The sequence below is a fragment of the Mandrillus leucophaeus genome, unplaced genomic scaffold, assembly GCF_000951045.1.
Source record: "Mandrillus leucophaeus isolate KB7577 unplaced genomic scaffold, Mleu.le_1.0 Scaffold163, whole genome shotgun sequence".
NCBI classification, from domain to species: Eukaryota; Metazoa; Chordata; class Mammalia; order Primates; family Cercopithecidae; genus Mandrillus; species Mandrillus leucophaeus.
In genome coordinates, this window is record NW_012101621.1 from 369014 (window position 1) to 383594 (window position 14581).

Below are 14581 nucleotides of genomic sequence, written 5' to 3' on the forward strand. Positions count from 1 at the left end.
GTAAGGGAAGCTTATGAGTTCTAAGGTAATTGAATTGTCTATGAATTGATAACACATAGTAACTTAAAATTGGTTCTAATAAGCTAAGGGTGGGTGTTGTAATCTCTATGGTAAGAACTAAATGGAGGTAAAAATATGTATTTAAGTAGCTCTTAGAAAAAATAGAATAATAACAATCAGAAACACAGGAACAAAGAAGAGAAATCAACATAAACAAGTGTGACAAGTAGAAAATACACAGATAATTGGTGAAATATCATGTATATTGGTAATCATATTTCTGGAAATAGACTCAATAATATAATTAAAAGACATGGAGCCAGAATGGATAAAAAGAAATAAATTTGAACTATATTCAGTTGGAGACCCAACTGAAGTTTAAATTTACAAAAAAGTTGAAAATAAAAGGATAGAGATACAATATACACATAAAAACCAAAAGAAAGCTTACTTAGATAATGTACACTTATATAAGGTAATGTATACTTTTAAGGCAATATAGAGATGGAAGAAAACATTTTACAATAATTAAAGTGTCAACATAGCAGAAAGACATAACACTTGACATTTCTATGTCCTTAATTACATGCCTTCAATATATGTAAGCTGAAAAAATTTCAAAACTCTCCCCAATAGGTTCTCATTGTAAATATTTGAAACATTCTCCTGGTTCTACTGAGAAGGGGGCTGAGGAAGAAGAGTAATATTTGTAAAATATACCAGAGCTGTTTCCATAACAGAGGACAGCAGAAAGAACATTATCACAGCTCAATTTAAAAACTTTTTCCAGCTGGGGAAGAAAATTCCTCCTACTCCAACCCTCTCCAGTCTTCCTTTCCTAACTAAGAGAAAACAAACAAAACAACGATGACAACAAAACCCAGCAGGGTTCAGGGCTTTCGAGAAAATAGAGTGAGAATGCTACAGCCTTGGAACGAAGTAGGAGGCAGGAGAGTTAACAAGCTAAACTACTGGGGAAATGCTGTAATAATCCTGGCCCTAAAACACAGACACATTGAAAGATGGAGATGTAATCAGAAGGTTGTAAAACACTACCCTCCCCCAACAATTTACCGACATACCAACAGAGCTTCTGTAACAGCCTACAATTGAGAGCTACATGACAACAGACTTTCTCTGAAGAAAGATGTGTAGGGAAGCCCAAAGTCAAGAGAGGAAAATAAAACAAAGACACTAAAGAAATTCAGCCTCTACTAAGCCAAGGAAAGAAGCCATGAGCTTGAAGATCCCCAAACTGAAATGCAAAGAGAAAAAATAGAATAAAAAAGAAAGCAGAAGAAAATAGTCAAAAAATTGTGAGAAAATGAAAAGAGATGTAAGTGGGAAGGAGAAGAGAAAGAAGAAAAACAGAACTGAGCAGGAGAAATATTTGAAGTAATAATGATGGACAACTGTCTAAAATTAATGAAAGAATCAAACCACTGATCCAGGGATGCCAGAGAACAGCAAGAATGAAAAGTACAACAAAAACCCAACACATGTAGACATATACAAACTGCAAAAATCTACAGTCAGAAAAAAATACTGAAAGAAATCAGGGAAGAAGGTACATTTTATATACAGAGGAACAGGATAAGAATTATAGTGGACTTCTTGTTAGAAAAGAAAGCAATAAAAGAATAGAGTGAAATATTTAATAGATTGGAACAAAAACCCTTGATTAACCTACAATACTACATCCAGTGAAATTATCCTTCAAAAGGGAAGGAGAAATAAATTTCACAGACAAACAATAACTGGGGAATCAATTGTCAGCAAAGCTACCCTGAAATAAATAGTAAAAGAAGTTATTCAGGAAGTAAAAAAATAATATAGGCCAGAAACTTGGATCTACATAGAGGAAGACCATTGGAAAAGGAAAAAAATGAAGGTAGAATAAAATAATTTTTCCTTTCTTAATTGGTTTACAAGATAACTGTTTAAAGCAATGGCAGCATTAATATATAGGGTGGCTATAACATATGGATAAGTGAATGAATGATAACTATGTTACAAGTCACAAGAGGGAGAAATTGGGAATACTATATTATAAGGTACTTATACTAGATGTGAAACAGTATAGTGTTACATGAAAATGAACATTAGTTAAAATGTGTATTGTTAACTATAAGGCAATTACTAAAATATTTTAAAAAGTGTAATTAATAGGAAAGAGAGGATACATAATGGAATCAGTAATACAGAGAAACTAACCCAGGAACAGAAAACAAAATACTGCATATTCTCACTTAAAAGTGGGAGCTAAATGATAAGATCTTATGAACACAAGGAAACAACAGACACTGAGGTCCATTTATTTGAGGGAGGAGGGTGGGAGGAGGGAGAGGAGCAGAAAAGATAACTATTGGGTTCTGAGCTTAATACCTGGGTGGTGTAATGATACGTACAACAAACTCCCATGACACATGTTTATTTGTGTAACAAACCTTCACATGTACCCCCAAGCCTAAAATAAAAATGAAAAGAAATAAAAATAAAGAATGAGAAAACAATCCACAAAGAGAAAATATTTGCAAAAGACACACTGATAAAGGACTGTTATCAAATATATACAAATAACTCGTAAAACTCAACAGATGAAAACAGATGACCAAATTAAAAATCAACAAAAGACTTTGACACCCACCAAGGAAAATATATAGATAGCAAATAAGCATATGAAAAGATGCTCCACACATGTCATCAGGGGAATGCAAATTAATACAACAGAGATACCACCACACATCTATTTGAATGATCAAAGTCCTGAACACTGAAAATATAAAATGCTAACAAGGATGTGAAACAACAGGAACTTTCATTGCTGGTGGGAATTGGTACAACCACTTTGGAAGACAGTTTGGCAGTTCCTTACCAAAACTTAACATACTCTTACCATATAATCCAGCAATCGTGCTCCTTGGTATCCACCCAAAGGAGTTGAAAACTTATGTCCACACAAAAATCTGTGCACAGATGTTTACAGCAGCTTTGTTTGTAACTGCCAAAACTGGGAAGCAACTAAGATGTCTTTCAGTAGGTGAATGGATAAATAAGCTGTGGTATATCCAGACAACGGGATATTATTCAGCACTAAAAAGAAATGAGCTATTAAGCCATAAAAAGACATAGAGAAACCTTAAATGCATATTAATAAGTGAAAGAAGCCAGTATGAAAAGGCTATATACTATATGAGTCTAACTATATTATATTCTGGAAAAGGCAAAACTATGAAGAGAGTGAAAAAATCAGTGGTTGCTAGGGGTTGGAGGGAAGAAGGAATAATAGGTGGGAGCACAGAGGATTTTTGGGGCAGTGAAAATACTCTGTATGATACTACTGTATAAGGATATATACAGTATAATACTGTAATTATACATTTGTCCAAACCACTGAAATATACAACATCAAAAGTGAACCCTAATGTAAACTATGGACTTCGGATGAGAATGATGTGTCAATGTAGGTTTATCAGTTGTGACAGATCCCACTGTGGTGCAGGATGTTGATAGTGGAGGAGGTTGTGCATGTGTGGCCAGGGGATATGCGGAAAATCTCTGTACCTTCCTCTTAATTTTGCTATGAGCCTAAAACTTCTCTAAAAAAATGTAGTCTTTAAAAAAAGGAAAATATTCTTTTACAACTTTTAGTTCAAGTAAAATGCAACTTAAAAGTTCAAATAATCTAGGTTATAATAATAATGATAATATCATCAAACCTTTACATTGTGGCTAAAACATTGCTCAGAGACATATTAATAGCTCAAACTTCTCATATCTCACATAAAGATAAATACAATATGGTAATTGTTTTTCCACCTGTGCTATTTAGATAATAAACAATACAGGGAACCTAAACAAAATGTCAGAAAATAATACATAGAAAATAAGTATTAATACATTAAAAACCAGATTTATATTGGAATCAACCAATAAATTAAAGGTTATTTTTAAAGAAAAATATGGCAATTGGAATATTAGCTGCCTAAAAAAAAATCACAATTTCACAACACTTTAATTGTTGATTTAAAAAATCACAGGACAGGCACAGCGGCCCACGCCTGTAATCCCAGCACTTTGGGAGGCCGAGGCGGACAGATCACGAGGTCAGGAGATCGAGACCATCTTGGCTAACATGGTGAAACCCCGTCTCTACTAAAAATACAAAAAAATTAGCCAGGCGTTGTGGCGGACACCTGTAGTCCCAGCTACTCAGGAGGCTGAGGGAGGAGAGTGGCGTGAACCCGTGAGGCGGAGTTTGCAGTGAGCCAAGATCGCGCCACTGCACTCCAGTCTGGGTGACAGTCCGAGATTCTGTCTCAAAAAACAAACAAACAAACAAACAAAAACATCACAGGCACAGATGTAACAGGCACAGATGTAATTTAAAATATATATTTATTTATTTTCAGAAAGGAACTGGAAATACAAAATAAATTTAATCAGTTTCAAGGAAAATATGATTACCAAAACTCACTCCATGGTTCTGCAGACTATACAAGAAGCATAGTGCCAGGATCTGCTTCTGATGAGAACCTCAGGAAGCTTACAGTCATGGCAGAAGGCAAAGGGGGAGCAATATTCTCTTTGCATTTTGGTTATTTCATGTTTTACTTGAAAGAAATTTTCACAGGTAGAAATATCCACCTATATACAAAATCTACAAGAGAAATATATGCACTGAAATAATTGCAGGTATTAATAAAAAACATGGAATATAAACTCACAGTTCAGGTTTGAGGTCATTACAAGATGAAGGAAAATAGTGTGTTGATAATGTCTGAGAAATACATACCACTAGGTGATGGTGAATTGCAAAAAAATAGCCATAGCTTCTGCTGCTACTGCCATTTCCAGATCCTACTTCATTTAATGAGAATCATAATCATCATTAGAAGCAAATAATATCACTCTGATCTGCAGTGAAGGAACCCTTTTGAATGTGAGATTGGGGAAGTTTTCTGAACTGATTGAATTCAGAAATGCATGGAGAAACAGGAATTAAGAGGATTGTGGAGGGATCTGAAACATAATGAAGTATGTTTCCTAAGGAAAAAAAAAATGAGTATTTAGTATTTAGCCAGAAAAGAATAGAGTACACCTCACTCAGACAGCGGCTTCCAAGAGACCATACACTTGTTAGGATGCTCTATGTTACTGCTGCATCTTGTTCTATGGGAAATGCTGCCAACTGAAGACTCTCTTATCAATTATTTCTTAAATAAAAATGAAAGTAAGAAACACATGTACTCCAAAAAATCAATTCTATATTCACATTATCATTTGAATGAACCTCCCTTAAACTTGTTGAATTCACTGTTTTGGCTTGAGACAAAGTGACAGGCAGGTTGTGAAGGATTATTACATCCTGCAGATGCTTAAAACCATTTCTTGATTGACTCTGTAATTAACCATTCTATGGGTAGGATCAAAACATAGGATAAATCATAACTTACCCAGAAACTGTTATCAAATCAAATCATCTTTCCATTCTTCCATCTGTCCAAGTAATTTTGAACACTTATGGAACACTTACTATGGGCCAGAATTTGTCAATAAGAAATGATCTGTCTCCTTAAGGGGAACTCATAGACATGTTAGGAGTGACAAACAAGATAGCTAAATGTCAAACATAAAGTGTCAATAAGCATTATGATGGATGCTTGTACAAAGTGATATGAGGGCATAAAGGTCTAATACAACTGGGAGGAGGGAGCAAAGAGGTATTGCATGAGTTGTACTTAACAGAAGAATCAAAAGCATGCACACATTTGTCCGGCCAGGCAGCAAGCAAACATATGAAAAATGGTTATCCAAGTAGTTAAACTTGGAGAGGAATTTGTGGGAGTAGGGCAGAATCAAGACACGAGACTAGGGAAATAGAAGACAGATTGCTTCTACAGTCTGTACTTCTGTGAAAGGGTAAAAGTCATTTAGAGTTTAAGCAGAATTGTAACTAACCAGATGATTCTCAGAGAGAATTCCTTCTCTCCTTTCTTTAATCTCTCAGTTTCTTACTTTTAGTTCCTTTTTAAAAATTCTATCGCTGTCACTTCCCTTATTTTTCGTCTTCTTAAAATCACCTCCAGCCTTAATCAAGTTTATCAGTCAACCAATTTTATATTATATATATGCAACTAATATATATTGAATATTCTGGATGCATTGCTGATCATTTTTGCTAATAGTTTTAGTTTTTGATCAGAAAAAAATTGTTTACCTACTATTATGCTTCATTTCATTTTTTCAATATTTGTGTGGTATTTCTTCATTTAATAGGCTGTGTATCTTGAATTTCCACTTGCATTTTGAAAAATCTATATTTTCTCACTGACAAATGTTAATTCTTTGTAACGGGCATTTAAACTGCAAAAGTAAGGCTTTTACGAAATTAAAGCCATATAAAATCACATTTTGCTAGATTAATCTTCAAAGTTAGGCATTTTTGTTCTTTAAGATGTTTTATGTATATACAATACTGAATCATACTATTTTTTCTACTTTCTACTTCCACCAATCAAGTATAAGAGTTTCTACTTTCAAACACACTAGGATTAATCTGTGTCTCTCTTTCTTTTCTTCATTTTTGTCTTTGCCAATCAGGAAAAATCAGTAAAAACAAAACAAAGCTGTTATTTTAAAATTGCATTTTCTTATGGATTAATGAGGTTTAATATTTTTAAATGAGTTTGGTTGTCACTTGTATTTTCACAATTGTGAGTTACTTGTTTTTATGCTTTTCTTTTTCTATTTAATTGAAACTTTCCAATTTGTAGTTAGCACACTAACGTATATTTTTGCATAAATCATTTATATTTCTACCGATGAAAATATTGTTTCTTTTTCTCTCATTAAATTGGATCAACTAATATCAATTGACATTAAACTAAGAAATTCAGATTTCTAGAAAATAAAGAAAACAAGAAGGAAATAAAATTACTAATTTTTCTATTACTCAGAGAAAATAATTGGTAATTTCATTTTACTCTATTATCTTTGAGTCTTTAAAACAATACTTAAAAAAAAAAGAATTTACAGCAGTTTTAGGTTTACAGCAAAATGGAGAGGAAGGTACATATATACCCCATATATCTCACATGGGCATAGCGTCCCCCATTAACATCCCCTACTAGAGTGGTATATTTCTTACAATTGATGAACCCACATTGACACATTATCATCACCCCAAGTCCATAGTTTACATTAGGGTTCACCTTGGTACATTCTATGGGTTTGGAAAAATGTGTTATGATATGTATCTACTATTGTAGTATCAACAAGTCTTAGATTTGATACATGAATTTAGTAAATCTTAGTTAAGTACTATGTTGAGTACTTAAGTCAAATTTTTCTATTTTTGGTTTTATTGCTTGTGCTTTTGAGGTCTTGGTCATGAATGCTTTGACTATACCAATGTCCAGAAGAGTTTTCCTTAGAATTTATTCTAGTATTTTAATGGTTTCAGATCTTACATTTAAGTCTTTAATCCATCTTGAGTTGATTTTTGTGTACAATGAGATATAGGGATGCAGTTTTCATTTTTCTGCATCTGGCAGTCCAATTTTCCCAGCACCATTTCATCATGAGAGTGTCCTTTCCCCAGGGTATGTTTTTGTTGACTGTGTCAAAGGTCAGCCAACTGTAGATATGTGACTTTATTTCTGTGTTATCTATTCTGTTCCATTGGTCTATGTGTCTATTTTTATACTAGTATCATATTTTTCTAGGTACTATAGCCTGGTAGTATAATTTCAGGTCAAGTAATGTAATGCCTCCAGCTTTGTTCTTTTTGCTAAGATTGCTTTGGCTATTTCAGCTCATTTTTGGTTCCATACGGATTTTAGGATTGTTTGTTCTAATTATATGAAAAGTGACATTGGTATTTTGATGGGAATTGTGTTGGATTTGTAGATTATTTTGGACAGTATGGTTATTTTTATGATATTGATTCTTTCAATCCATGAGCATAGGATTTTTTTTTTTCATTTATTTGTATTGTCTACAATTTCTTTCCTCAGGGTTTTTAGTTTTCCTTGTAGAGATCTTTAACCTCATTGGTTAAATATATTTCTAGGTATTTTATTAAATATTTTTTGTAGGTATTGTAAATGAAATTGCCTTCTTGATTTGGTTCTTGCCTTGATTGTTTTTGGTGTAAAAATGCTAATGATCTTTGTACATTGATATTGTATCCTGTTTTACTGAATTCATTTCAGTAAAAACTGTATCAGTTTTACTGAATTCATTTATTGAATCTAAGAGGTTTTTTTTTTTTTTTTGGGAAGTCTTCCATCATGTGGAGTATCTTTGGAAAAAGATATTTAACCCTTTACCTTCAGTGTATAAATGTCTTTACAACTAAGGTGAGTTTCTGATAAACAATGTATAGTTGGATTGATTTTTAAAATCCATTCTGCCAATCTATATATTTTAAGTGGAGCATTTAATTCATTTACATTCATGTTTAATATTGATATGTGAAGTTATCCTCTTAAGGATATGACTATGATGTATATTGAGTAAGATTGTTTGGCTTTGCTTCTGGGTGTGTTCAGCAGTGAAGTCTCTGTATGATTTCCTTGGTTATAAACAGTCTCAGTGTGGTGTCTTTCTTAAATGCTGGTTGTATTAGTGGTGTTTTGGGCTGCTGTGTGGGCTCACTGCCTCCTGGGTAGCTGGGGTGGCATGGGTGATGGTGGTAGTGGAGGTTGTAAGAAGTTTGTCTCTTACCCAAGTGTTGTACACTTGTGTCAACAGATGTTCACAATGATTTGTGTAGATTGACTTCCAGTCAAGGAGATGGTGATTGCAGGTAAATTCAGAGGGAAAGGAGAGAGACCACTTAAGAATCTAACAAAGGACCACATCAAATAGGTCTTTGAGTGAGAAAAATCTAAGTATATCATCTCCTGTGCAAATAATGCAGAAAAAAAATTTCTGACACTTTAAGATTCAAAAATTTAAATCATTTGTATAAATTATTTAAATAAAAATAAATATAGGAAATAATTGTTAAATGTAAATGTATACCAAATTTAAAATACACACTCATACTTATGACAAAATAAGAAATCCAAATAGTCAATAAATATATGAAGAACATTAAAACTCATCTGTAATCAAAGAAATGTAAATAAAAAATAGAGTTGCTGTATGTTTGTGAAACACTGTAAAAATTTCAAATAAATGAATCGTATGTCATAGGTAAGCCTTTAGGAAAATAGACACCATTGTACCTTGCAATTCATAGTATAAATTATAAATCTTCTACAGATTATAATTTCAAAACATATATCAAATGCTTAAAAATTGCCATATGACTAAAATACAATTACAAAAAAATTTCTTAAGGTAATAACAATAAATGAGTTAAATATTTAGCTATTGGGCAAATATTTTACAATTATTTATTTTAAAAATAGAAATAACCCAAATCCCCCAAAATAGAGAAATTATTCATTACACATCCAGTTGGGAGAGGGATTCAGCCTTATATATAGAAAAATAATACCATGGAAAAGTGTTCATAATGTGCTTTTAATTTAAAAAATAAAAGGTAGGACTCATAGATTCAAGAAATGCAGTGAACAAGAGAGATGAATACAATGAAAACCATATCATAGGCTTATTGTAGTCACTTTGCTGAAACCAAAGACAAAAAGAACATATTTGTGGTAGCGAGAAAAAGGAAGTTAGTATCTTCAAAGGAACAGCAATAAAACTGATGACTATTCAATAGAAAATGTGAAAGCCAGAAGCATTGGAATAACATTTTATTATTATTATTTTAACTTTTATTTTAGGTTCAGGGGTGCAGGTTTGTTACATAAGTAAATTGCCCATCATGGAGATTTTGTGTACAGATTAATTGGTCACTGAGGTGATATGCATACTACCTGATAGGTAGTTTTTTGATCCGCTCCTTCCTTTCACCCTCCACCTTGGAGTAAGCTGAGGGGTTTGTTGTTCCCTTCTTTGTGTCCATGTGCACTCAATGTTTAGCTCTCGCTCATAAATGAGAACATGCAGCATTTGTTTTTCTATTCCTGAGTAGTTTGCTTAGGATAATGGCCTCCAGCTCTATCCAGTCACTGCAAAGGACATGATTTCATTCCCTTTAATGGCTGAGTAGGATTCCATGGTGTGTATATACCACATTTTCTTTATCCAGTTCAAGTGTTCAGAAAAATTAACACACTAGAATTCCAGATCCAATGAAAAAAATATTTCAAATAATTAATGCACTAGAATTCCAGATCCAATGAAAAAAATATTTCAAATATGAAGAAAAAATAAAGACACTTTCAGATAAACAATATCTGAGAAGAAATCTAGGAAGCTTTTCTAGACTGGAAAAAACTTTCCCAGATTACGGTAAATATGGAATGAAAATCATCTAAAAGGAGAAGCATACTATATTGACTATTTAAACCACAACCAAAATAGCAACAACAAACAATGATATCATCTGGCATTATCATATTTGCAGACATAATTTTAAAAGGTTATTACAGTTGTTACTTTTTTACTGTGAGTATGTGATAGTGAGGACTGCTACAATATCTAGTACAGGATGCCACTGTCTTGCTTTGTGCTGAATTTCACCTGTAGTTTTATTCACCATTGCTTTTGCACGAAAATGAAAACACTGCTCTCTTATCCAACTGCATATCTCTGTCAGGCCAGATGGCCTTTATATAGTTCTAACGAAAGCACATGTTACAACAGATGTAATGCAGAGTAGATGGGAGAACTCAACTGCTTCTATTCAGCCATATACTAAAAGAATTTGCAAAAAGGTAAAACCATTCTGTTCTTCTTTATTACATTTTTGAACATATTGTTACTTTTCCTAAAATATGATGTTTGTGGTAACTAACAATGCCTTATTAGTGTTATTTTTAAGCATTAGTACATAAGCATTGAATTTTTTAAGATTTCTAAACTGATAAATTTCAACAGACATAACCTACTTAAACAGAAGGTCTTTGGGGTCCCTAGTCATTTTTAGAACATAACACAATGTCCCTTATTTTATCTGGGACATTGGTATAGATAATGAACCCCCAACACATTTATTAAAAGAAAGAGAAGTAATACCCTAAGATTGTTAGTACACTCATCTTTTTATTTATTTATTTATATTTTAGAGATAGAGTCTCACTCTGTCACCCAGGCTGGAGTGCAGTGGCGTGATCTCCGCTTACGTCAATCTCCGCCTCCCGGGTTCACACCATTCTCCTGCCTCAGCCTCCCAAGTAGCTGGGACTACAGGTGTCCGCCACCATGCCCAGCTAATTTTTGTATTTTCACCGTGTTAGTCAGGATGGTCTCGATCTCCTGACCTCGTGATACATCTGCCTTGGCCTCCCAAAGTGCTGGGATTACGGGCGTGAGCCACCGCACCCAGCCTCGTCTTTCTTTTTATTGCATATCTCCTAAAGACAATTACATGGTTTTGCAAATGGCCAAGGCATGAAGTTGAAGAAAAAACATTTTCTCTATATTATGACTAATTCAGTCTTATTCCGAGCATGATGGGGAATGTTTAACAATTACCTTTCTAGGTGTCTCTTCAGGTAAGTTAGGTAGAGGGATTATTAATTGAAAGACTAATTTATCCATTTGTAAAAATAAAGATAGCAATAATTCACTGGCTTATTGAAAAAAATTAAGAGAAGACTTATGTGACATCCTTTGCTCAAAGAAATGCGTAGCATAATAGAAAATTTCAGCATATGGTAGTGGGTGTTGGAAGTAGCAGCACCAAGAGTAATAAATGTCATTAATTAATTTCAAGTCATCCTGAGCACAGTCAAAATTATAGTCATAAAGACCGGTCAGATTTCCCAGACAGGAAATAATTTAGCATTGAATGATTAATAAATGATTGTGGAATTGAGTAGAATCGACACAGATCTTTCATCTGGAGATAGAGACTACATCTGTGAACTAGGTAATGTTTCACAGTTCAAAGTAACAGGTCAGATGTGACTAATTTAGGGACATTACTGTGAACGTTCTAGAGTGAGACAGTGAAATACCCACTGCAATCTAAATGCTAACATACTAGTCTCTTTATGGCATTTTTAATCTCTTTGTTTCTTAGGGTGTAAATGGCTGGATTTAGGAGAGGTGTGATGACTGCATAAAATACAGCAAGAAACTTGTCCACCCAGGGGATACTGACTGGCCACAAATAAATGAAGATGCAAGGCCCAAAGAATAACACTACCACCGTGATGTGGGCAGTGCAGGTAGAGAGAGCCTTGGATGTTCCACCCTTAGAGTGAAGGCAGACAGTAAACAGAATATGAGAGTAAGAGCTCAGCAACAGAATGAAGCAGATGGTTGCCAGTACCCCACTGTTAGCATTTATCAACATTTCTAGAATATAGGTGTCTATGCAGACTAGCTTGATTACCAATGGAATATCACAGAAAAAGCTATCCAATTCCCTGGGTCCACAAAAGGGCAGCTTTGCAATCATAACTAGTTGACTTGCTGAATGCACAAAGCCAATAATCCATGATGTCATCACTAACCCAATGCACATATATCTGTTCATGATGCTGGAGTAATGGAGTGGCTTGCAGATCGCCACATAACGGTCATAGGCCATTGACACAAGCAGTACCATCTCGCCCCCTCCAAAGAAATGTCCAAAGAAAATTTGACACATACACCCTCCAAAGGAAATGGTCTTATTTTCCTTGAGAAAGTCTGTGATCATTTTAGGGGTAGTGACTGAGGAAAGACAGAAGTCAATGAATGAGAGATTGGCTAACAGGAAGTACATAGGGGAATGGAGATGGAGGTTAGTGATAATTATGATCACAATGAAGATGTTGCCTAAAATGGTAATCAAATAAAATGAAGAAAATATCACTAGGAGGAAGTCCTGGAGCTCCCATGAATCACAAAGCCCAAGAATGATGAATTCAAACACCACAGACTGATTTGCTTCTTCCATTTAGTCCAGTCTGTTCTAAAGTCATCTGAAAAAAGACAGAGCATCACATTTTCTGAATAAACATTATGCGAATTTAGAGGATTTCTTTTTTTTAAAGAACTGATTCGCTTTACTATACTTGTCCTGATTATTTGTATAGAGTGCAGCAAGAATAATTATTTGTTTTTACATAGGCTTTTATATTGGTTTTGATGGAACTTTGTTGCATAGAAGGAATCTCAGATACAATTTTTTTAAAGCCAAGCCCAGCCATGGATTTGTACCATCAAATACCCATGAGTTGGGTGAATTCCTCTCTGAGGTTCCAAGATAAACTTGGGGCTCCTGGGCCTGTCAGAAAGTGACATTCTAAATTAACTGAGACCTGTCTCAGATTTTTGGGGTTCACAACTTTATTCTAGAGCTTTCATTTAATCTCATCTAAATTTGATAAGTTTTATTTTTAAAGCCTTCTTCACTGTTTCCAGTAATAACTAGTATGAACTCAAAAGTATCTGAGAACAGATCTCAATTTAGAAAGTTTATTTTGCCTAGGTTAAGGAGGTGCTTGTGACACAGCCTTAGAAGGTCCTTACAACATGAGCCTAGTTAAGAGGATTTCTTAAACACCGCTGATGGAACCGAATACTAGTATAATCATTATGGAAAAACATTTTGCCCTTATCCTGCAAAAGTTAACATTCACACATTCTATGGCCCAGTGATTTCAATTACATTTACAACCTAAGATAAACTCTTGCATATGCATACAAAGATAAATTTATAATGCCCATTGACAAAACAATGGGATATTATTCTGAACCATAATAAATGAAGTACAACTATATAAAATCATATAGAAAAATCTTAGTAAAATATAATGAAGGAAAAGTCCAAAATGGATCAATTCAGCATAGTTTTTACGAGGTGAAAAGCAATAAAACACCAACAGTGTGCTTTGCAAGAACTTGTGTAAGTGAAAATGTGTGTATGAAATAAAAAAGAGAAAATGTAAGATGTTCTAAGTAACCTCAGGTGAGGGGAGGCAAGGGAGTTGTGAAGATGAGCACATAAGCATATGGATGCTTTATAAATTGTTCGGTTCTTGTATTGCATCGTGTTTTCATAGGTGTAATTTCATTAATGGATAAACACATACATAACTGACATGAAAGAGATTATGATGTGTATCAAGGATTATGATCCATTCAATACTGTGAACCTGAGGTGAAATAATATTCTTTTCTTTCTTCCTTCTTTCTTTCTTTCTTTTCTTTCTTTCTTTCTTTCTTTCTTTCTTTCTTTCTTTCTTTCTTTCTTTCTTTCTTTCTTTCTTTCTTTCTTTCTTTCTTTTCTTTCTTTTCTTGACACAGTCTTGCTCTGTTGCCCAGGCTGGAGTGCAATAGCATGATCTTGGCTCTTTGCAGCCTCCACCCCCTGGGTTCAAGTGATTCTCCTGCCTCAGCCTCCTGAGTAACTGGGATTACAGGTGCCCACCACTATGCCTAGCTAATTTTTGTATTTTTTAGTAGAGATGGGGTTTCACCATATTGGTCAGGCTGGTCTTGAACTCCTGACCTCAGCTGATTAACCCATTTTGGCCTCCCAACGTGCTTGAATTACAGGCAT